The sequence below is a fragment of the Haliotis rubra genome, unplaced genomic scaffold, assembly GCF_003918875.1.
Source record: "Haliotis rubra isolate DU_JTF1 unplaced genomic scaffold, ASM391887v1 Scf575, whole genome shotgun sequence".
In the NCBI taxonomy this organism is placed as follows: Eukaryota; Metazoa; Mollusca; class Gastropoda; order Lepetellida; family Haliotidae; genus Haliotis; species Haliotis rubra.
Genome location: NW_025767274.1, coordinates 607,339 through 630,119, shown reverse-complemented (window position 1 = coordinate 630,119; position 22,781 = coordinate 607,339). Strand labels below are relative to the sequence as shown.

The 22,781-nt window shown below is 35.9% G+C and overlaps 1 protein-coding gene across 1 annotated transcript in view; it reads left to right on the top strand.

The window, feature by feature from the left end:
- The first annotated feature begins 303 nt into the window (after nt 1–303).
- Nucleotides 304–22,781, top strand: part of LOC124254557 (high-affinity choline transporter 1-like) — a 94,086-nt gene continuing 71,608 nt past the window's right edge. Inside the window, exon 1 of the mRNA XM_046688381.1 lies at nt 304–432. The gene's annotated coding sequence lies outside the window, so the exon portion shown is untranslated. The remainder of the gene's footprint in view (nt 433–22,781) is intronic.

Below are 22,781 nucleotides of genomic sequence, written 5' to 3'. Positions count from 1 at the left end.
ATTTATAGAAAACACTTATTGAACAGACTTGAATCAAATTTCACGTGGGAAGAAGTCGATTGTGTGACGCAAGCAAGGGGGTAGGAGTGTGCCCTTACTGGGCACATTCCGGTGATAAATGGGACGATGGGGAGAGTTTTTAGACTTGTGCAAGTTTACGTTGGCGTCTTAATTCTGATTGGTTCACTTCCCAAGTTTCAATCGACCAATGGCAGGGTCAGGTGGGGAGGTCCTTGCAGCTTGACGTAGATTCATTAATGTTCTCCCTCCCTCCTTTCCTCTGGAGGTAACGAGTAGGGACGAGCCCCATTCATTTCTTGAACACCATTGATCCAGCCAAAAGCACGCTACTTGGAGTAAGGAAATTTCCATTGATTCTCCCATGCTATAAACATCAAGTTTCTCAACCAACTTGTTTTCCACTTTTATGAGGTAGGTCCAGCTCACTTCATACAGAGCTTTAGTGCCTGCATGAATTGTAATCCATGTTGGCTTATTGAATTAACGTCGTTATTGAATTTGTTGTCTTTGATTTCAATTTCTTTTTTATCCTGACAGTTTGAAGATGGCAGATTAGTTTCTTTGTTTGTGTTCGTGTCTGCCTTAGATGTGGTCAGCCATCTTGAAATATTTTCACTGAAATTTAGTTCCACTTGTTGCATAGCAGTTTCAGCTTTGTTATTTCAGGATTCAAGATGTATTACTAGAATTTGATTGGTTTTGAAGTTAATTCATTGAATTAGAACCTGAACTTAGTCTCAAAATTTGTGAATGATGATGTCAAATGTTTGATGATACATGCTTACTTTTTAATGTGTAAGTATGTGGAAACATGGACATGTGGAATAACAAAGAAATTGGGAACTACATAAACATGTGGAATAACAAAGAAATGAGAAATAACATAGAAATGAAGAATAACATAGAAATGAGAAATAACATAGAAATGTTGAATAACAGAAAAATTAGGAATAACTATAAAATGTGAAGTAACATAGAAATGTGGAATAACAGAAATGTGGAATAACATAGAAATGTAGAATAACAGTAAAGGGAATAACATTGAAATGTGGAATAACATTAAGTTAGTTAAATTTCTTCTTTCCTTGCCAATTTGTGTTGATTTGACTCTGATTCTCAGTGTAAAAGCAGACATCATTTGATCTTTATAATACTGTTCCATACACCAGATACAGAATTTTTGCCCTCTGCATACTCCACCACAAATCACCATTAAAAAACCCACAGGCTAACATACGCCCCCACAGGCCAACATACACCCCACAGGTCAACGTACACCCCCACAAGTCTACATACACCCCCACCAATCAACATACACCCCCACCAATCAACATACACCCCCACATACCACAGTACACCCTCACCACCCCACCTTTACCATTGTTTGATATTGGTACAGTCATACCCTTTAGGTTATCATATATGCCTATACGTAGGAGATGTTTATACTTCTTATGTTTGTCTTTCTACCTTTCCACTGAAAACTTGGCACTATACATATATGTTCACTGCTATTGACGTAAAGATATTACTTCAGATAATGTAGTACATCCAGCTAGATATATTTTTAGTCAGTATTCCAGTTATTATCAATATTTAGGAGAGTAGATAATTTATGTATTGTGAGTTCAGGTCGGTACTCAAGTGAATAGATCAATGAAATATTGATATTCTAATCAATTAATTGTGTTGCACATTTGTTCTACAAAAGTAATAGATTTCTGCCTAGGTAGTGGTCATTTTTATAAATTGTGTTAAATTTATATATTCAAAAGCAAATTGGCTTTGTGTCCAAGCAATATTTATGTAGAGCGTGCAAACTGTGTGTATTAATTGCATTATACATTTCAACATGAAATTTCTTCCCTTTTCAATACTTCGATTCCAAATATTTCTTTCTATGATGTTCTTCTGTGATATTTAGTTCTTTATAAGTGAAACTGTTTGGGTAAAAAAGAGATATATGTGCACTGGGTGATGAGATATTTTTATATTAATTGATGATGAAGACATTTATGAAAAAAATGTTACATGAACATAGCATATTTTTAATGAGGATTTCAAAATCATTGAATTTATGATTATCTGCAGCAAAACCAACACATCCTCCTTTCGCCCAGTAAAGTGAAAGCAAAGTAGGTCCTGCTGCTGAGTGTTCTACAGAGAAGACAAATTTGCACATGCACAAAAATGCATTTACATGATCTCAAACCCAGATGACACTTTACACGAGATTAAAATGTATCCAGGTTTAGAAAGTTTACACATGACACATTTACATTGAACAAGTGTGTGCATATGTAGTTACATATTTACATTCATGATTAAAGTAGCGCACAGTTGTAGACAGGTGCATGCACATGGGATGTTAGTTATAAGATTCAAGTTTGCATATAGCTGTTGTTGAAGGTTTTGTAAATAGTGTGTTTTAATAAACATGGATTTTAGCATATATGTTTTTGGTAATATGTACACTAATTTGATATCAGACCAGAGTTTTCTGTATTCATGTAGTACAATATTGAGGTTATGTATGTGGTAGTATATGTGACACAGTGTGTCATTGTTGACAGTTAACACCCAGGTAGTACAATATTGAGGTTATGTATGTGACAGTATATGTGACACAGTGTGTCATTGTTGACAGTTAACACCCAGGTAGTACAATATTGAGGTTATGTATATAGCAGTATGTGTGACACAGTGTGTCATTGTTGACAGTTAACACCCAGGTAGTACAATATTGAGGTTATGTATGTGGCAGTATGTGTGACAGAGTGTGTCACAGTTGGTTAACATTGTTGACAGTTAACACAATATTGAGGTTATGTATGTGGCAGTATGTGTGACAGTGTAGTACAGTTAAACCCAGGTAGTTGAGGTTATGTATATAGCAGTACATGTGACACTATGTGTCATTGTTGACAGTTAACACCCAGGTAGTACAATATTGAGGTTATGTATATAGCAGTACATGTGAAACAGTGTGTTATTGTGAACAGTTAACACCTAGGTAGTACAATAGTACAATAGCAAACAATGAGATTTAAACCTAGAAGAAATTTTGATGGTTGGTATACTTAAAAGGTGAACATCAATGACTGTGAAAGAGACTGGCAGACAAGTTACTCTCCAAGACATGGCTCTTTTGTGGCAGGTGATGTCTTTCATTTGTCAGCACCATACCAGTGCCCCTGGGTTCACTGATATGTTAAATGTCTAACACCTGCATCAGAGGCTTTCTGCTCACACCAAGGATGCTCACACCAAGGATAGGTGATGTGGTATAAAGGTAACACCATGATTCAAAAGCCTTGCATACTCAATCATTTTTATCTGAAGTCTTTGTTCAAGCTGAAGTCAACAAAGCCCCAGGTATATTAAACTATTCATTTCGTTGCAATGAGTCATTATATGACACAAAGTCGTATAACTGTAGTTCTGTTCAAAGCTATCCGACTCATTCACTTTTACTTTATATTATTGTTCAAGGTATTGTCAACAAGTCCTAAGGCATACAAGACTATAAACTTTGTTGCAATGAGTTATTATATGGCATGAAATCATGTAAATGTGCTCTTCAAAGCTGTCCAACTCACTCACTTTTATCTTAAGTCATTTCTTACGCTAACTGTAAACAAACCCTGAGGTATACTACACTATAAACCTTGTTGCACTGAGTTAGTGTGCGTGTGGTTGTAATTCTTTTGCAACAAAACTGTTTGATGCTGAGAAATGTGGAATCAATATGCACATTAACAATAACAGTGACTGTGTTCACATGGTGTTTACACATAACCAGCATGCTGTTTTGACCAAGATTTCAAAGTGGGTCATACAACCAATGCTGAAAAGGTATTTCGTCACGTTACATCATTTAAGTGACAAAAATCATGTACAATGCAATGTCCTACTTTCACTTGTATCGTACGCTGTTGTTGTTTTTTTCAGCTGAATAATTGACTTGCCTTTGTATGTGTTTGTGATAGGTGCCACAGGTGTGCCACTCAGCTATTCATAAACTGGTATTGTCACGATGGACTGGGCTTTTAGAAGAGATTTCTCATTTTGTCTATGGAAAGGAGTTCAATGGCTTTTTAATATGTCAACTATATATGTGAAAAAAGTTTACTTTTTCATGAAGGAAAAACCAGTTCTATGGATAGTCAACTTCTTTATTACAATGAGTCAGGAGTAATGTACTGCTTATTTTTTCAATATAGGAGTACTGGAAAACTTTAAGAGTACATTTTGAGTACTGAATGGAATTTAATGGCGGATCAGTAATCTTGTGTTTCGCTTCATATATGCACCACAACATAGCTACTGTAAAAGGTCAATAAACAATAAAACAATATTTTTTCCATTATCAAATGATTCTAACCGTGCAGCATTGCTGTGGTGCGTATCTGCTACTCATTGCAATAATAGTAGTTGATATCTATCCATAGAACTTGGTTTTCCTTCATCTTTATAACTTCAGAAATGCCTTTCAAAGAAGTTACTTTTTCATGTTTGTAAATGGGAAGAATTCATTCTAAATATTTCAAATTCTAATGCAATAAGAAATTCTGTATATTTTGCTAGGTGATACTTAGCCCTGTATGCCTGTTGCCCCTGATGATAACACATCCAGACAAATCTAGACCCTGCCATGGCTCCGTCAGACGTCTGCCCCATCACATGCTAGTGGGGTTATCCCAGTGATTAGATACAATCCGATGAAGTATCTTCTTCTGATGGCCATCCCTGCAGCAATTGGCTTACTGTGTGATGGCGAACACGATTAGACTCCCTCGGGGCTCGTAGTCCACAGTCAGGGTATTGCCAGGAATTTCAAATAGATCCTCTCCTCCAAAACCTGGTGGACCTTCAGTAACGCACCAAAGATTGGACTGTTGGTCACTTCAGGTGCTGCTATACAAACTGGGCGGAAATCCTGAAACTAGTGGATATGCATGTTGAATGCTAATATGATCCTGAACTGGAAATAGTTGTGTTCATTCCTGTACCTTGAAAACTGTTAAAATACTGTTAAGATTTGTTTCTTTGTACAAACAAATGGTTTTGTAGGTGGCAGCCATTGGCATGTGGTTGTTGGCTTACTGGTTGTTGAAATGTGGATGTATTTTTTACTGAAAAGTAAAGTTTAGTTCAAGATTTTATCCACACAGAGTACAAGATGTAGATATATGAACCCCATTCCTTGTGTGCCAACTCACTCATGACATACACTATGTGAACCACAATCATTTCGTGCCAAATCACTCACTCACTCACTCACTCACTCATTATGTAAACTATGTGAACCCCATTTCTTGTGTACCAGCTCAGTTACTCGTGATGTATTCTATCTGAATCCCATTTCTTGAGTCCCAATATTCAGTTCAAACAACACTAAAAGCATGTTGAACCTGGATTGCAAATGTCAGCCATCAAAGGCAAATTGGTGATGAACATCTGACCAATATATCACTGAAAATATGGGATGATGTCAGGTGTTTGCAATCAGGGTGGGCATGTCCTTGACCAGAAGCACCTGCTGCTCACACAATATTCGTTATTACCAACCCCAGTTTCCAACACAGGAGGTACAACAATCACCATGTGTATCTCTCCCTCTGTCCAGAGCAGGCTTCCTGAACCATTAAATATATCTTGTTTTAACTTGCTATGCTTATATGACTAGTGTTGAAGATTGCCTTTGTATGATTTGGAATTTTAATGTTTTGGTTTTTGTTTTCATGACAAGATGAGGGAAATGAAAATGAGGATAGTGTTCTTTTCCAGAGCACAACTCTAAACCTTTTCAATATTTCTGAATGAAACTTTCTTTTCAGATCAGTCTAGTGGTGAACTGATGGCTTTTGATGACTTGGGATATCTATTTTTTTTAAGATTTTATTTCTTTCATGATGATAAGTTGGAGCATGAAGGTAGTACTTGTTTCTGGAGCATAACTAGGAAATCTTGGAATATTTCTGAATGAAACTTGCTATAGTGGTAAAAGTGGTGCATTTGATGATATTTGGACACTAAAACATACTGAACAGCAGTCTTTCTTTATTCTCTGAACTGAAATCGTGCAATGGCAGTGAACTAAAACTGGGTATTAGTGGCCAAACTCCATTTCCGAATTGCACAGGATTGTGGGAGATATGTCATCTCCTGATGACTCTTGTTAATGTAAGTGCCATAGGGCAAGGACACTGAGGGTCGGAGCATGGGATAACATCATGCATGCTGACACAGTGGGTCATGTTTAGTAAACACTTGTTTAGTTTCCATTACTGTTGAAACTGCTTTTTGGTTTCTAGAAAATGCCAAAGTTTGTCTCAAAAGTCCTTAATTTAGGTATTGGTTACTGTCTCCAGATTGATGTGTCCAACATCGGGACACATTTACCGCTGGGTATGGCTGACACCAAGTGACCCTCGAAATCAGATTATGTCCAAATTTTGTTCATTATTCACATGAACAATAATGTTGATTACCACTCACTGGGGATAAGAATTTGTTTCATCACGTCTGAGTATTCATCATAGTAGACGTCTGCCTGGATTCTGTCCTGGAGTAGGTGACCTGCGACCCTTGTTGGTTGTAAGAGGGGTCCAAGTGGGTGGGATGGTTAGACTCAATGAGTTGGTTCATAGCTTGTGTATGTGATAGCATATGATGACATGGATCATTGACCACTATATCAATCACAGGAATATCTGGCCAAGACTGACGTATTTACATGACAATGCCACGGTATGCAGGATTCCATTTTAACAATCACATCAAATAGGTGACTGAAACCATGAACCGTGATCAGCACCAACGGAACATGATGCCAAGCAATCAGCCATCATCTTTGAACAAATCTTTGAAGGACATTTAAAAGTGGAATGCATAAGAAAAGCAAGATATGTGTGTTTTTCACAATAAAGAAGGTGACATCAATATATCTTGCTTTACTTATCATCTTGGAACCCAATACTCCATTGTCTGTTCTTACAACAAGCATTGATGCTGGGACACTGTTTTCAACACAGTTTATTTGTGTTTCAAGGTTGTTTCATGTTTTGATAGTTTTGTTGCTTATAGATATGGTGGACTCTATGATCATGATATACAGGATAACCTCACCATGATATACAGGAAGGCATCAGCTTGCTTATGTGTATGGGATACTTTACATTCTTGCATATATGACTTCATGAAGTGTCATGATTATTTCATATACACAAGTTCCTGTTGTTATGCTTCTTAACACTATTAGTAATTTAAGATTCATCTAAGAGGTATGGACTGTATGGTTCAGATATATGTTTTAATTTGACACTGACATAGACATGCATTCAAACTCCCATTCACTCCCATTCTGCACTAACCCATAAAAGGGTTTAATATAGTAACACAAGTAAAAAATAATTATTGTACATACTCTTGGTATAGAGTTTAGCTTGTTGGGATTGCTAAAAAATATGAAATGGTTAATCAAACCTCATAATAAACACATGAATTATTTTGAATAAGTTTGTAATTTAAAAGTACCTCAATTTCAGATAATTATTGAAAATTATCCGTAAAATTAAGGATTACAAGCAAAAAAGCATTCATAATTTTGGTTTCAAATCATACTTCTGTGTACAATATGGCAATCTTTCTCCTGTCAGATCCATTGACACAAGGCACCAGTCACAGATTATAACCATGCTTAACCATGCTTATACCACCACTATATTTACCACTTGAGCAGAGGACATGTCACCTTTAATCTGGAAATATGCACCAGACATAAGTGATGGGTCTGAAAATTGCCAACGACACTGAAAAGAAACAGATTTATCAATCATCTGGGAAATCAAGGCTTTGACGGCTCAGATTCCCCACCCTGATTGCATGGCACCGATCTACCCCTGGGGACTAGCTCATATAGGCTTTAAAGTTATTAGATTAATGCCAATTTGCTGCCTCTTCTACAGGAAAGAAGGGAGATGAGATAAGTGGAAGAAATTTGCCTGTAAATTGCTCAATTTAGAAAAGGTTTGGCTGTAGAAGAATGGATTGTTTTGTTTCTGATACAGACATTTAAGATGCCTTCAAGAGACCTGCAAAAATGATATTTATAGTAAATATGGAGGTAGGATTTAAATGTTTGTAAAATTTATCTTTCTCAATTCAATTTGTGTGACTTTTACAGACGGTCAGGTTAGACAAGTACTGGAGGAAGGATATTTGACAGAATAAGTTAATTTATGATATGCAGACGGAATTAAAGTTTCATAATGCTTCTATAATTTTGGGTTAGTGACAGTAGTTTGAGGTGCATCTATGTACTTACAGTAAATTATTTTTATAATGAACATGATTATTATGAACCAATGGGCTGGGAATTTTGTCCAGGGGCTCCTTTCACAAAGCAACCTTTACTAAAGTGAACCTTAACTCCCATTCTTTAACATTGCACCAGAGCTCCAGATAAGATTTAGCTCATGTGGGTACTGTACCCAGTGTATTTTTTTGGAGAGGGTATTATGAATGTTGAGTGGGTATTTCATTTTCCGTTACCCACTGCTTTCAAATATGTGCGTATTTCAGTCATTTTACTCACCTAAGTATTATGTGACAGAGTAAGTTTACTAAGCAGGTATGTTCTGCCTTATGTCATACCTAATCAAAACCAACTTAAATATAATGGAAATGATTTCATAAAAAATCACTCATCCTATACTGACAGTACAACACTTGTCCTATACTAACAGTACAACTTGATAGCCATCGATGTCTTTTCATTACGCAAATGATTTGTATAAATATATTCCGTACGCATTTGTTTTAAACTTTTGCGTAACTAACATTTTAAATGCGTAACTGGTACGCAACAATTATTTTTCAATGCGTAATTGGAAATTTTATATGCGTATTTTACCCGGATACGCAGCTTATCCTCTGCTGCACTAAGGTTACCTTATCTTAGTGCTTCTTGAAAGGAGGCCCTGGACACTTGCTTTATGCTTTAGTCAAAATGTATGTAATGAGGTCCAGTTATAACAATCTAAAGTTATCATAACCATAGTGTAATGTATTCATTTATTAGGTAATTACTTCTAAATACTTTTATTGTAATTCAAGGTTGTGCATAATGTGCAATTTGGGAACAGTACTCTTTTTGTATACACCTTATTTTCACTGTTATCACTGATTTTCAGGAATCTAAGCACCTGAAATATGACTGGTCATCAGCTTAACGTGTATACAGAAGTTTGACTGTCAGTATATGGTTTCCACATGTTAGATGTACATTGTCCGCCACTGTGAGTTAGAATGTTGATTACACTTTTTGCTGCTCAGAATTGGGAAGAAGTCTAGAGAGATTTATTTTTTACTTGCTGCCCAGAAAATTGTAATCAGATACATTTTTTACTTGATTTGACTAGATTTAGTTTGTAATTCTGTGCGTCAGTAACAGTGTGCAAATAGCAAATATCTTGATAATTAAAGTATCCTGTCTATCTGATCTGAAATTAGAATGATACTAGTTAAGATTACAACTTGTTTGTCTACAAGAGCTCATTCTGCCTTGATTTCCTGTAAGGCTAAACAGATTAAAGTAAGGAAATTGGTTGGGGTCAATGTCTAGTAGCTAGACATGATTTTCTGAGGAATTCTGCAGTTGGTGGTGAAAGTCCTGGTGTCAGTGTCTCCTGACTGGTGCTCCTCACGCTGTGTTACTGAGAGGAACATTGTAATACTGCATGTATATCCTTCTTATAGACATAAGTAGGACTGCACAGTGTTACCGGTTTATCGCAATACGCTTTTCAAATGATATGTGTGAATATTTTTTCTGAGAACCGGTATATTGGGTAAAGAACAAATATGAAGTTTTTGTGATTATCTTTATGGTTTAAATTATGTACACACTTTCATTCACAACAAATGTTTTCCTTCATTATTCAATGACAGAACGGCATACTGTAATACTATAAATTGTATAAAAGAGAAACTAGACTCCATGACTATACAACCTAAGTTTGAGCTTTCTGTTATCAGAACCATAACGTATATGTTTAGTGACTTATGATGTAAAAAATAGGATTGACATGTACAGTTAGTGTCACTCACTGTCAAACATTTAAGTTTCCAATATATCGCAATACGTATAACAATACGGGTACCTGAATCGCAATATATTGCCAATACAATTTATTTGCCAATACACATCCCTAGACATAAGTATGCAAGAAGCGGTACTACAAGATCTTTCTATAAATAACTATTGTACCTTCACAGACAGACTCAAGGGGCCTATCTATTCATTGTCCAAAGTTGAGAAATGGACCTATGTCTGGGTGAAAAATATCCTAGTGTCAAGATATCAGTCTTGCCAAACAGTTAAGTAGCCTGCGGTAAACATAAAACACACTGTCTTCTCTAAGATGGACATGTTATATTTTTTTCAGATTAATTATAGTTAAACTGGTACAATGAATGCATTTAGTGTCTCTTGATTTCCCATTTTAAAACTTCAAGTTAGTTGATAGTCATTGTTTGAATTGTAAGGTGTAATTATTGCCCAGAATATAACTCTTCCCCATAACTTCATTGTGTAAAGATCACCGACATTGCAGGACAGGTTTTGTTTTACTTCATTTTTATTTAATATAGAAAGTGCAATTATTATGCAGCTATCTGTAGCACAGATGAGTACACTGTATGTCTATTAAAGGTGAAATGTTTCTTGAATTATATGCTCACGGGAAATGGCAGCATTATTAATTATGTTATCACAGTTGCTTTACTGAGATGCTCAAGGGCCCAGTACCATCACCACCATGATGAACTGACGTGCTACATTCCTGTTATTGTACAAAATTGTGTATGATGTAAGTAATCTGTACTGACCAATGCTGGTGTACAATCTGATAATATACTCATTTAGAGAATATCATATCAAAATACAGTGATATGCCACTTACCACTAGAGTTTCACCTAGCTCACGAAAACTTGGAATTGTTATCACTGAGCATATCTTATTGGGAAGTCGTGAGAATAATTTATAGAGTTATGCATGGTTTCATATTGGAATAAACAAATATTGCCAAAGCAATTTCAACATAAACAGTGATGTTATGGTCTTTTGATAGTTTTTGTAGAAACTACGGACTGATACTAAAATATTGCTTCAAATATGAATCATAAAAAATTCATGATTGAAACTGCATTAACTGTTCCTGATTCTGGCTCATGTGCATCCACGTATCATTTATAGTCATTTAATGGAGCTTCACTGGCTCATCAATAAGCCTGCACTCAGGTTCAAATGATGGAGGAATTAGAAAGAAACATTGCAAGATTGCATGTGGGAAATGTGTGTTTAAAGTCTTCTTTCAGTGTTAACGTTTTGTATTGATGCCTACTCCAGAGGGGAAGTCATGTAGTAATCCAGCTTTGCTTATAGTCTGTTTCATGTTCTGACCTGAAATGGAAGGAATGTTGCGTTGTGCTAATGATTTCATCTCAAGAGTCCCGACAGATGTATCCTGTAGTATTGCAGTATTTGGCAGGAAGGACACTGTCCATCTTTGAAAACATAATGTATGTTTAATGATAACTGTTCCAGTTTGGAATGACGAGTTTTAATGAATGGCAATAATTGTCACTAACTGAGTCACGAACTGACTCACTGACTGACATAGGCAGACTGACTGATTAATTCACTGATTGGTTGACTCACTTACTCACTGATTCACTCACTCACCAACTCACTCACTCACTCACTGATTTACTCACTCACTTTCTCACTGAGCCGGGGCGGTGGGGTAGCCTAGTGGTTAAAGCGTTGGCTTGTCACGCCGAAGACCCGGGTTCGAATCCCCACATGGACACAATGTGTGAAGCCCATTTCTGGTGTCCCCCGCCGTGATATTGCTGGAATATTGCTAAAAGCGGCGTAAAACCAAACTCAGTCAGTCAGTCTCACTGAGCCACATACCCTTTCAATCATATCAACAGAGCCAACGAATAATATTTTACTTATTTTGATGAAAGATTATCAAGGATTAGATTGACATGTTATGGAGTAAAATAATTATATTTCTGTAGGTCAAATTATAGGATAGGTAAGGTATTTAAGTTTACAATCAATGTTGGCTACACTATGGCTGCGTCTGTTCTGAAAAGATTAAAGTTATATGTAAGATTGATACAAAATGGAGACATTTCTAATAATTGATTTCTGGTACTTTGTAAGGAAACTTAAGCTTGGTTCTATTCTATGTATAGAATTTCTATGACAGTAGATTCTTGAAATAGAAGTTACTTGTTAATTTTGATAACTTCATTTGAATATTGGATTTATGGAATTGGTATTCGAAAATGGGATGTAAATTGTTTTTAACTTATTTTGCCTCAGGATATCAGATGAGTTCACCTTTCTCATTCTTTCTTGGTACAAAAACCAACCAGATCCAACTTGGAAAAAAATCGTAGAATAAATTGGATCTCATTTAGAATTCTTGAATATCAGAATTCAATATCATGGTTCATTTTTGCAGTGTAATAGTCTCAGAATATAATTAATCTTTGAATTGGCGACAGGAAAGCTGTTTTGAAGTGATGATGCTTTGCAAGTCAATTACACCTTGGATTTTTGCATTGTGAGTGTTGGAGGGAGATTGATAATGCTGTTTTGTTGAGCTCCTCGGTTACACTTGGAGACAGGTCAGAGAGCATGATGGAGAGGAGCTTCTTGAAGAATATGAATTGAGAGCCAAGCAATAGCGAAGTGTCCGTTCCATCATCTGTTGTCATGTGTTATCACATGTGGCAGAGACATATACCTTGATAATCACTTAATATGTTTACTGCAGTCAATTTCTGCTAAAGACCACCTAAAAGATCATGATGAGAAACTATGTTTCAAGAATTTGTATACGTATCGCCTGTTTGATAAATGGTTCGTGTCTGTGTGATATATGACGTTATATAATATAGTTTAATGGTAGTGAGTGAGTGAGTGAATATTGCTTAACGCGGCATCAGCAATGTTGCAGCTATTCGCAGCGAGTTTAGTGGTTGTAATTTTCATATCATTTTAGCAACTATTTTTGACCAATGGACTCTGTTCTGCAAATGATCAAAGTTAATGCTTTTTATTTACCATAGGTTAGCAGGCAACTCACAGATTACGATACGGTAAATTATAAGTATAACAAACTGAAAGGGACCACTAATGTTAGTTTGTAATAAACGTAACCCTTTATACACATTTCCACTTACATGTACTGTAAGTGACAGGGACCCACACATTACCTATTATATCTGTCAGTTCAACTAGTGTAAGTATGTTCATTGTAAGCTTAGTGTTTTGTATGGTCAAAATAATTAAAGTAAGATTTTCTTGTTCTTGTTTTTCCTGGTATTTTAGTGCCCATTAAGCCAAGTTTGTTCAATTGTTGACATTAATTTAGGTAGGTAAGAAATCCATTTTAGAAAATCACTGTTCTTGAATTGTTTCCACTGAAAGTATTTAAGTGTGCACATGCCCATTAAGCCAAGTTTGTTTAAATCCATTTTGTAATTTAATGTATGAAAACCACTATTTTGTAATTTAATGTATTAAATCCACTATATTGCAGGGTCAACACAATTTGCATTTAGGTGGAATTTACATAATGTATAGTGCTGATATATTTTATTTTTCACTTTTGTTTTTGTACAATCAGCAGATCTTCACATATATCAAAAAGAAAACTGGGATTGCTTAGTTTGAATGTGTGGCTCTTTGAGAACACAGAATTGATATATGATTGTACAATTACTGAAATTTATAACTCCAGTTTAAACAAATAATATATATTCTGACTCAGAACTTCTTGAAAATTGTCTATGAGCAGGCTGACATATTGTTGTTTATGATGATGATGATGATGATGATGATGATGATGTTTTGTTCTTTATTTGATAGTGTTAAGAAAAAGTTGTGTCAATCATGACCCTCATTTAAAGTGCAATGTGACAAGCTAGTGAAGGCATCCTGCCTAATTACACCATGACACTGGTCTTTCTCAGATACCAAACTGACTTGACTCAACCAGTGGAATCATCTCCCTTCTGTATTGTATCAAACATTCCCTCGTCTTGTGTCATCTCTTTTTACCTGACAAGCGTAACTGGGAAAACACCAACCTATCGGTTTGACTGTGTAGTTTTTGTAGTCAAAATCAATTTTTTACCAGAGTCAATTTCCTCTGGAGGAAGATGTCCCATCATAAAGGCTTAGAGATCGTGACAAAATGGCCTCCTGACATGCAATATGTGGGGCTGCACTTTGGATAGGATCAGATACTTTTGCCAGCCTGCAGGCGAACTGATATTGTTATCAATCTTCATAGGGATTCCATTGCTCGGCTGCAAGGTATGTAATTAAGTCCTATCAACTGATGATGATAGTATGTTCAAAATCTATTCAAGCACAATAGGGATAAACTTTCATAGATTTTGGATCATTGTATGTGCCATCAAGTGAATACTTACATATTTCACGAGCCTTAGAAATTCATAATGTGCACAGAACTTGTGTTTTTAATTATTTCAGAAGATTTTTAATAAACTTTGATATATATGGTTCCAGGAAAAATTGGTTTAGGAAACATGAAATTAATGGGTGCAATTTTTCTGTGAAAGGAAATTTTAAAAGGACAAACATGACTCGCTGAGCACTGAGAATGTAACTCAATTATGAATCTTCTTGCTCTGGTCTTTTGTTTCATGAATGACTTCTTTAAAGAAATCAATTGCCTGTCAGTTGACTTTCATGTTTGTTTGCTGGTATGTCAATCACAATGATTTATACAGAGAGTCTAAAGGTATAGGGACAGGCCAGCTGGTCTTTACTCACGTCTGCTCTGTGTGTATGTTCTATATGTCTGCTTTTCGCTCCTTGTGTCTGCTCACCACTTCTTGCGTCTGCTATCCATGATCCAAGCATACTAAAGGAACAAGTGACATTTAGTCTAAAGGTTAGAGATAATGATATTTTGAAGTGAAAAGGAACTTTGGCATCAAAGATATATCCTCTCTCAGTCTCATTCTTATAGAACTAATAGAATTAGGAAGACATTAGAGATGCTTTTGTGACAGTTTTTAGATAGGTATGCAGCTTGAAGACTGGTTTAATGTCATTATCAGAAACATGTCAAACTACCAGGCATATGATCCAAAGATATTTTGAGATTTACATGTGAAGAAATACTTCCTTTTTCATGTCTCAGTAATCCTTTTGATGTTTGGAATCATAGAACTTAACTTGCTGTTCTGATTTGAAACTTATGAATAAGACAGTGTTTCATTGTATTTCTCTCAGTATGAATATTACATGGCAGACTGATTCTGATTCAGATTGATATAACTGCTGCTAAAAGTTGTTTGGTACCCATTTTTGGTTACCATTTATAGCATTGAAACCACTTCTTCAAGAACATCCTTCAACCAACATTTCCTCAACCCAACAAGCCAATCTAATGAGGCATTTCAAGAGGTTTAAAGTGTTTTTTGTATACTTCCTTGACCCTTTCTGGGAAGAGTTCAAATTTAGTTCCTGTCAATACGGGCACAATATGTCCAGACACTATTGACCTGAAAACTGAAAACATGCTATCACACTTGCAACTTGAGTCATCAGTGTGAGTCCTTTTGGCTGGAATATTATGTTGGTTGTGTGAAATGTGTGTAATTCAATGACTGCACTGCATTTCTTGGTAATTGTCATTTAGGCGCCAGAACTGTCAGGGCTAAATAGTATCGACCAAGAATGTAATGAATAAAGCTATACTGCACCGCTCTCATTCTCAATGGTTGTGTATTGTTACCCTACAGGATGATAGTATAGAAGTTCCGCCATATTATTGAAAAGTACCAAGTTACACCCATAACAAGCATGCTCCTTCAAAAATCGTAAGATCTACTGCAACAAGTTATTAATGAAAAATAGAAATGGTGAGTCTTCATTTTGGTTAGAAAAAATCTTAATCTATCCTCACAAAGCTGTTAGTCTCTGTCAAAGAGTATACTTGTTAGATATGCAAAGTTCATTGCTTAACTTAAAATGTGTATGGATTGGATGGTACTTGAATAATTGAACCGGATCTTGTTAAAATGCATAACACATGAAAGGATACAAGGTATGGCCATTTTTTTCTGTGGTATCTGAGGTTTTTGGCCTGTAGTCATTGAATCAGAGATTTCAAATAGCTTGTGCAGATTGTTGTTGGAGGTCTAATTAGTCCTGGGTCGTTAGCACCTGCAAGCAACATTCATTGTACGTCTGCTCATCATTGCTGAGGGCTTGAAGCAGGAGAATCTATCCGGAAAGCACAACATGATTTGGTGCATTCATACACTCCATGCCTGATTAGTGTGAGAAAATGCCACGTGTAGGCCCAAGCAAATATCGCCGCCAATACAGCCTGACTATAGCTGTCAAAGCAAGGCTATGTTGCTATTGACAATATCCCATGTTCAATACTGGAAAAGGAAAACAGATCTTTTAATCTGTCCAATTTTTGTTCGCATTACATAATTGGGGGTATCAGAATGGTTTCCTTGGCAAAGTTGGTTGTCTGGGCAGTGTTGGTGTCTGATGTTGGTAGCATGTGTTGTGGCGATGCTGTGGTAGTGATTCTGCTAGCTGATTAGTGCTACCGGAACCTGGTTTAGTGTTGGTGACTGAAGAGGAAATTCTCTCCGTGGGGGTAGATATTTTCTGATCAGTTTCCCGAGTCAGAGCTTCGCATTGGTTATACTTTCAGTCATTACCAGACTTTCCAGGATATACGAAGGTATTTGTGTCTAGTTTTGATTGTTGATCGTTACTGGAAATCCTGAACAGTAATGTTCTCATACTTGAAAATGTTGGCTGTCCGTTGTGACCTGGCAGATTATTGCCTTAAGGCAGTGTATTGATGGATGTTAAAGTTCAGTAGTTGTAGTACAAAGCGAGTGAAGTCTCTCAGGATAAGACCAAGCTATTTCATTATGTTTTCAAATATGTTTTTATGAATGAATGGTTATATTTCAATCTTTGTTTATTTCAAATGTATTCCTAGTATGTCAGATACACATTTGTCTTTACATTTTGTTTCAGTTATCAGTGAAATATTTATTAAACAGAAGTCGTGAGAAATAGTTTTGTCATGTTTTATCATTTTGGCTTCTTCATCCAGAATATGTTCGTATTCAATGAGCAAAAGAGGTATTTTGACTAAGTCATACTTGTTGGAAATATATTGTATATGCATTTTGAAGATAAAGATAAAGTATTTTTCATTTAGATTTATATTTTATCATTTGCAACAAACAGTTTATGCAAAATGTTTTCACATTTCAGGTTAGTTCCTGTTTGGTATTTAATCATTTTTCCCTGATTGATTAATGATATTCACCTCACAAATTTCTTGTGTGAACTGACATGTTTTTGTGTGTGTGATCAATATATGTTTGAAAATCAATGTAATGATTTGCTGTGACACTTCATGTGACCCTGATCAATATGTTAAAGACTTGTCAAGGAATTGTAAGACATTGTTCTGCTACAGGAGAGGAATGTCATACAAACACAGTCTCTTTATAAGGTTTGGACATTTGTTGATTAAGGAGTATACATTTTGGTATTTTGTTAAAATGTTCCTTATATTATACTTTTAAAAACCAACAACTTTATTTTGTATTTTGGCAGAGGAACTACAATTTTAAACAGTTCAATCAATTCTAGTCCTCATACAATATGTACAGGAATCATTTGAAAGATAATTAAGAATGTAACTAAGATAGTGTAGATATTTATTGTGGATATCTTCACATTACGTTTAAAAGAACCATGTAAGATCAGCCAATTCTTTCAAAGTGTGTCAGTATGTAGATGTATGAAAGAGTAATATCAAAATTATATTAGGGCTAGTAGATAAACAGCACATAACATTGGTGAAGATGGGTGATTTATAACTGGGTTCAACCACTAGATGAATGTAACAACTGGTTGTCTCCTTGTGTTAAGAGAATGAATGATAGAAGCTGTGGTACTAAGGTACAGAACTTGAAGCTGACATTTAGCAAGTCAGTTTTGTAAGGGGATCTTAATTTATTTAGCCCTGCATATAGGCTTATTTGCTTCCTCAGAAATATTCTGTATCCTTTTTTTATAAAAAAAAATAATGAATATATACATTGCAGTTGTCGAGAATGTGGGTTTTTTAACAGCCACTGCATCCTCCTGTTGGTATCCAGAAGATATATGTTGATATAGGACAGAGGTTAATGTGAGAGAATTACCTTGAAAACCAGATTCTATTGGACATAAAAGCTAAAATAATTATGAAGCTAGTATGAATGTATCACTAAAAAAACAGTGATGATACCAGGTGTTCACAAGAAGGTAAGCATGTCCTGCTCTGTACATAAAATAAAGTAGAGCCAAGAATAGCAGGTGCTAGCAACATGATGAGGGTCATCAACTGTTTGTTGTTGAATATAATTTATAATGATAAGGAAATAAACAAGACTCCCAGCAAGGCATGTCAGGAATCAAATCTGTTACTTCTTGGAATGCAGACACATTTCTTGCATTAAATTCTCATTTTAAAGATTTAATATTCTCAACTGTCAGATTTTTCTGTGAACGATGTTAATTTGACAAAATGTTGTCAGGATCTAAAACTACCAAAGAGTTTGATGTAAAGAAAAAAAGACATGCAGCGTTAGTGGAAATACTATTTCTTATAGATCTTTCTCTGCTTTTAACCTTTGGGATTAGTTAATTGTAAAATGATAAATATAAATATGTTGCCTCTGACTGCAGTGAATGAGGAAATAAAACTCACTATGGCTTGTTTTGAAGATATCAAACTACAACCCGGAGGTTTGGCAGATCTACCTGTGTTAATTTCATAATGACTTGCAAGAGTTTATCTCAACCTCCTTTGGCTCAGATGACCTCCAGATATTTATCTCAACCTCCTTTGGCTCAGATGACCTCCAGATATTTATCTCGACCTGCTGATGTCAGATGACATCCAGAGATTTATCTTGACCTGCTTTGTCAGATAATCTCAAAGTTTATCAATATTTCCAATGTCAGATGACCTTCAATGGTTTATCATTACCTTCTTGTGTCAGATGATCTGAAAGTGTTTATCTATATCTGGTTATGTCAGATGACCCCCAGAGATTTATCTCGACCTGTTTATGTCAGATAACCTGAAAGTTTTTATATTTCCATTATGCCAGATGACCCCCATGAGATTTATCTCTACCTGTTTATGTCAGATAACCTGAAAGTTTTTATATTTCCATTATGCCAGATGACCCCCAGAGATTAATCTCTACCTGTTTATGTCAGATAACCTGAAAGTTTTTATATATCCATTATGCCAGATGACCCCCATAGATTTATCTCTACCTGTTCATGTCAGATAACCTGAAAGTTTTTATATTTCCATTATGTCAGATGACCCCCAGAGATTTATCCTGACCTGTTCATGTCAGATGACCTGAAAGTTTTTATATTTCCATTATGTCAGATGATCCTCAGAGATTTATCTTGACCTGTTCATGTCAGATAACCTGAAAGTTTTTATATTTCCATTATGTCAGATGACCCCCATAGATTTATCTCGACCTGTTCATGTCAGATGACCTGAAAGTGTTTATATTTCCATTATGTCAGATGACCTCCAAGGGTTTATCTTGACCTACTAAGAAGGCAGTATTCCAACAAAGGTCTGCAGCAAATGTCAGCAAACATTCCCAAATTGAAATCCAACATTGCCCAGTTCATTCTAGAATAGTTATGACTAATGTTGTAGCTCTTTACATGTGATTAAATGTCACTGGTAGTAGGACAAATAAAGAGGAAAAGTCTTTAATTCTCAAGTCTTACATTGTTGCATGCAGTGCAATACTAAATTACCTCACAATGTAAGAATTTTTTAAACAACTCCTAATTTTGAGCAGACATTATTTTCCCCATCTTGCATGCCAATGACTCTAAGATTAGACTCCTAGATACATCCTTGACTGCTGTAATGATGGCCATGACAGTTCAAGGAAGTGTTTCCTTTCCAATTACAAGGGACGACGTAGAACAGCTACCCACAAAAAACATGGTGACAGTGTTTAATTGTGTAATGGAAACTGTACAAGTCTTCAATTGTCATTAGTCATACAGCTAGGCCACTGTCGACAATACTGACACTGATCAGAATCATAAGGAAGGTGAAGAAGAGGGCAAAGTGTATTATTTTATCTTTGGGTTATTTGGGAGACACATTGTCAAAGATCTGACTAAAAGCCTTTTGGCTCAGTTTCATCCTCGAATGGGCCCCTTTCCACAGAGCGATCTTTATGCAGAACCCCTATACTGTAACATGCTCTTAGGATCATCGTCGCACTAAGATCGCTCTGTGGAAAGGGGCCCAGTTCCTTGAAGCAATCATACCACCATGACCATCATGTGCAGTCTATATGGTTGTGCTAAGGTGATCGTAACTTCCACGTTAACATAGGTTTTTGAATGACTTAGTGATACAAAGACTTTGTAGATTGGGTACAGGACCCAGATGTAGATGGTAGAGCTTTGACGATATATCGTAGTATCGAAAATTTTGATATCTTTTCTGACAATAAATATAAATCGATACTTTCTTTCGTATCGTGATATGTATCATTGACCTAAAAATTGTGAATTTTCACTAAAAATTGACGGTTATGTCAAAATTTACACTGTTACTTGTTACAAAAATCCACTTTTTTAAAGAAAATAACTAAAGATAGCATATCGTGATACACATCGTATCGAATCGTATTGTTCCAAGATATCGAGATACGTATCGTATGGTGAAATTTCTGTATCATCACACCTCTCGTAGATGGTGTAATTAGGGCTAGTGTGAAGCTGAGAAAATTTGTATTCATTAACTGTTAATCTCAATCATTTACACTGATCTAGGACGCAGACACAGAGAGTTGAAGCAAACATACTTGACCTGACTATTGGTTTGTGTCTAGTGTCCCTTTCAGCAGAAATTCTGCAAAATCAAAAGATCAATGCTCCTACTCTTTTCCTTGTACATGTATGCCCAAATCTTTACATTACTATATTGATTTCATTTGTGACTGTATAGTTCCAGATGAAATAACCTTATATCTTCCCAACATGTGGACTCCTACATATTGGGTTGATGTCATTAGCGAAGAAATTTACTTAGCTATCTTTCAGTATGTGGACTATATGTGAGGTAGGGCTAGGACGGGTAACATGAACACTTGGTCCTGATGGATCTTGAGTTGGCCGTGGGACTACCCAGCCTCCTTGTTAGTCAATATAGAACAAACTTTATGGATAACAACTTCTTTTTATTCATGAGTGCGACGTTTGGATACAGATTCTTGTACCATTGTCAAGCATGAAGTCATGCTTGACAACGGTACAAGAATCTGTATCGAAACGACTCTGACTTCATGCTTGACAACGGTACAAGAATCTGTATCGAAACGACTCTGACTTCATGCTTGACAACGGTACAAGAATCTGTATCGAAACGTCGCACTCACGAATAAAAAGAAGTTGTTTTCCATAAAGTTTGTTCTATATTGTACTTCCAAACTTCTAAAATGCCACTCAAAGAAGTTCCTTGTTAGTCATGTGACATATTGTTCAGTTACAGTAACAATACACTTCAAGTCGTAAATGTTCCCATTTCTCTATTTCTGTGGACTCTTAACAGTCTATATGGTAAAAAAGAATTCAGAGTATGCATGATAACATCATTATATACATGTAAATACTTTTCACAGGGTCTTCAGAAAATCAGACATTTTGCACCCTACTATTGAGACCCTCAGCAGGCAACAAGGTAGGGTTGAATGATAGGGTCAGGTACCCAGGTGGTAAATTGTACACATCCCAGCCATTAGGGTTATATTTCATTGTAATTGAACTTCTATTTTTCAGAGAGTAAAGAAATCAAAAACACTTAATATCCTCTGAAGCGTGTAGTTTCATCCATAGCTAGTAACTGGAACATGATAGAAAATCCATGAAGGCTTCATAAATTATTTTGTAAAAAGTGTGACTTAATCAGCACATTGACCACATTTGATTAATTAGTACAAATATGGATTGTGTTTATTCCTTTTCATCTTCAATTTCTGATTTCTTCTGTTTTCATGGCAACTGAAGTACAGAATAAACCAGATCCATCATTGCGGAGACATTGATTTACCGTTCTCCACTACTGGTAAATTCTCCACTGTGGCCCTAGCCAATCAATTTACATATTTGATTGCGGCCAGGAATGAGAGGTTAACCTGGTCTGTTCTTGTGGACACACTTTGAAGGCACAAACCTTCTGTTGTTTCTATGTTAAACTCTCACATTGCCTCTACTATGTTGTGTATTAAACTATAATTATTGTTCAAGTCAGGGGTATACTTTGTTGGTGGCCAACTGGTTCCTTAAATTCTGTTATGGCATTTTGTGCCTGCTGGGGTTTTAGGTCTTTATAAACTATCTTCAATAATAAATCTCTCTTTAATTGGATTTGGCCAAAGAACCAAATCTCTGTCTCCTTTGACAAAAAACTCTAAACTGTTTTTTCCCTGCCTTTTTGATTGCAGCAGCTATCTGTCATGTGGTCTAAATTTGGACTCATTAAGTTATCAGTTAAGACTAGGGCTTGATACCGCAGTAATGAAGTCAATAACTGGTTTCTGG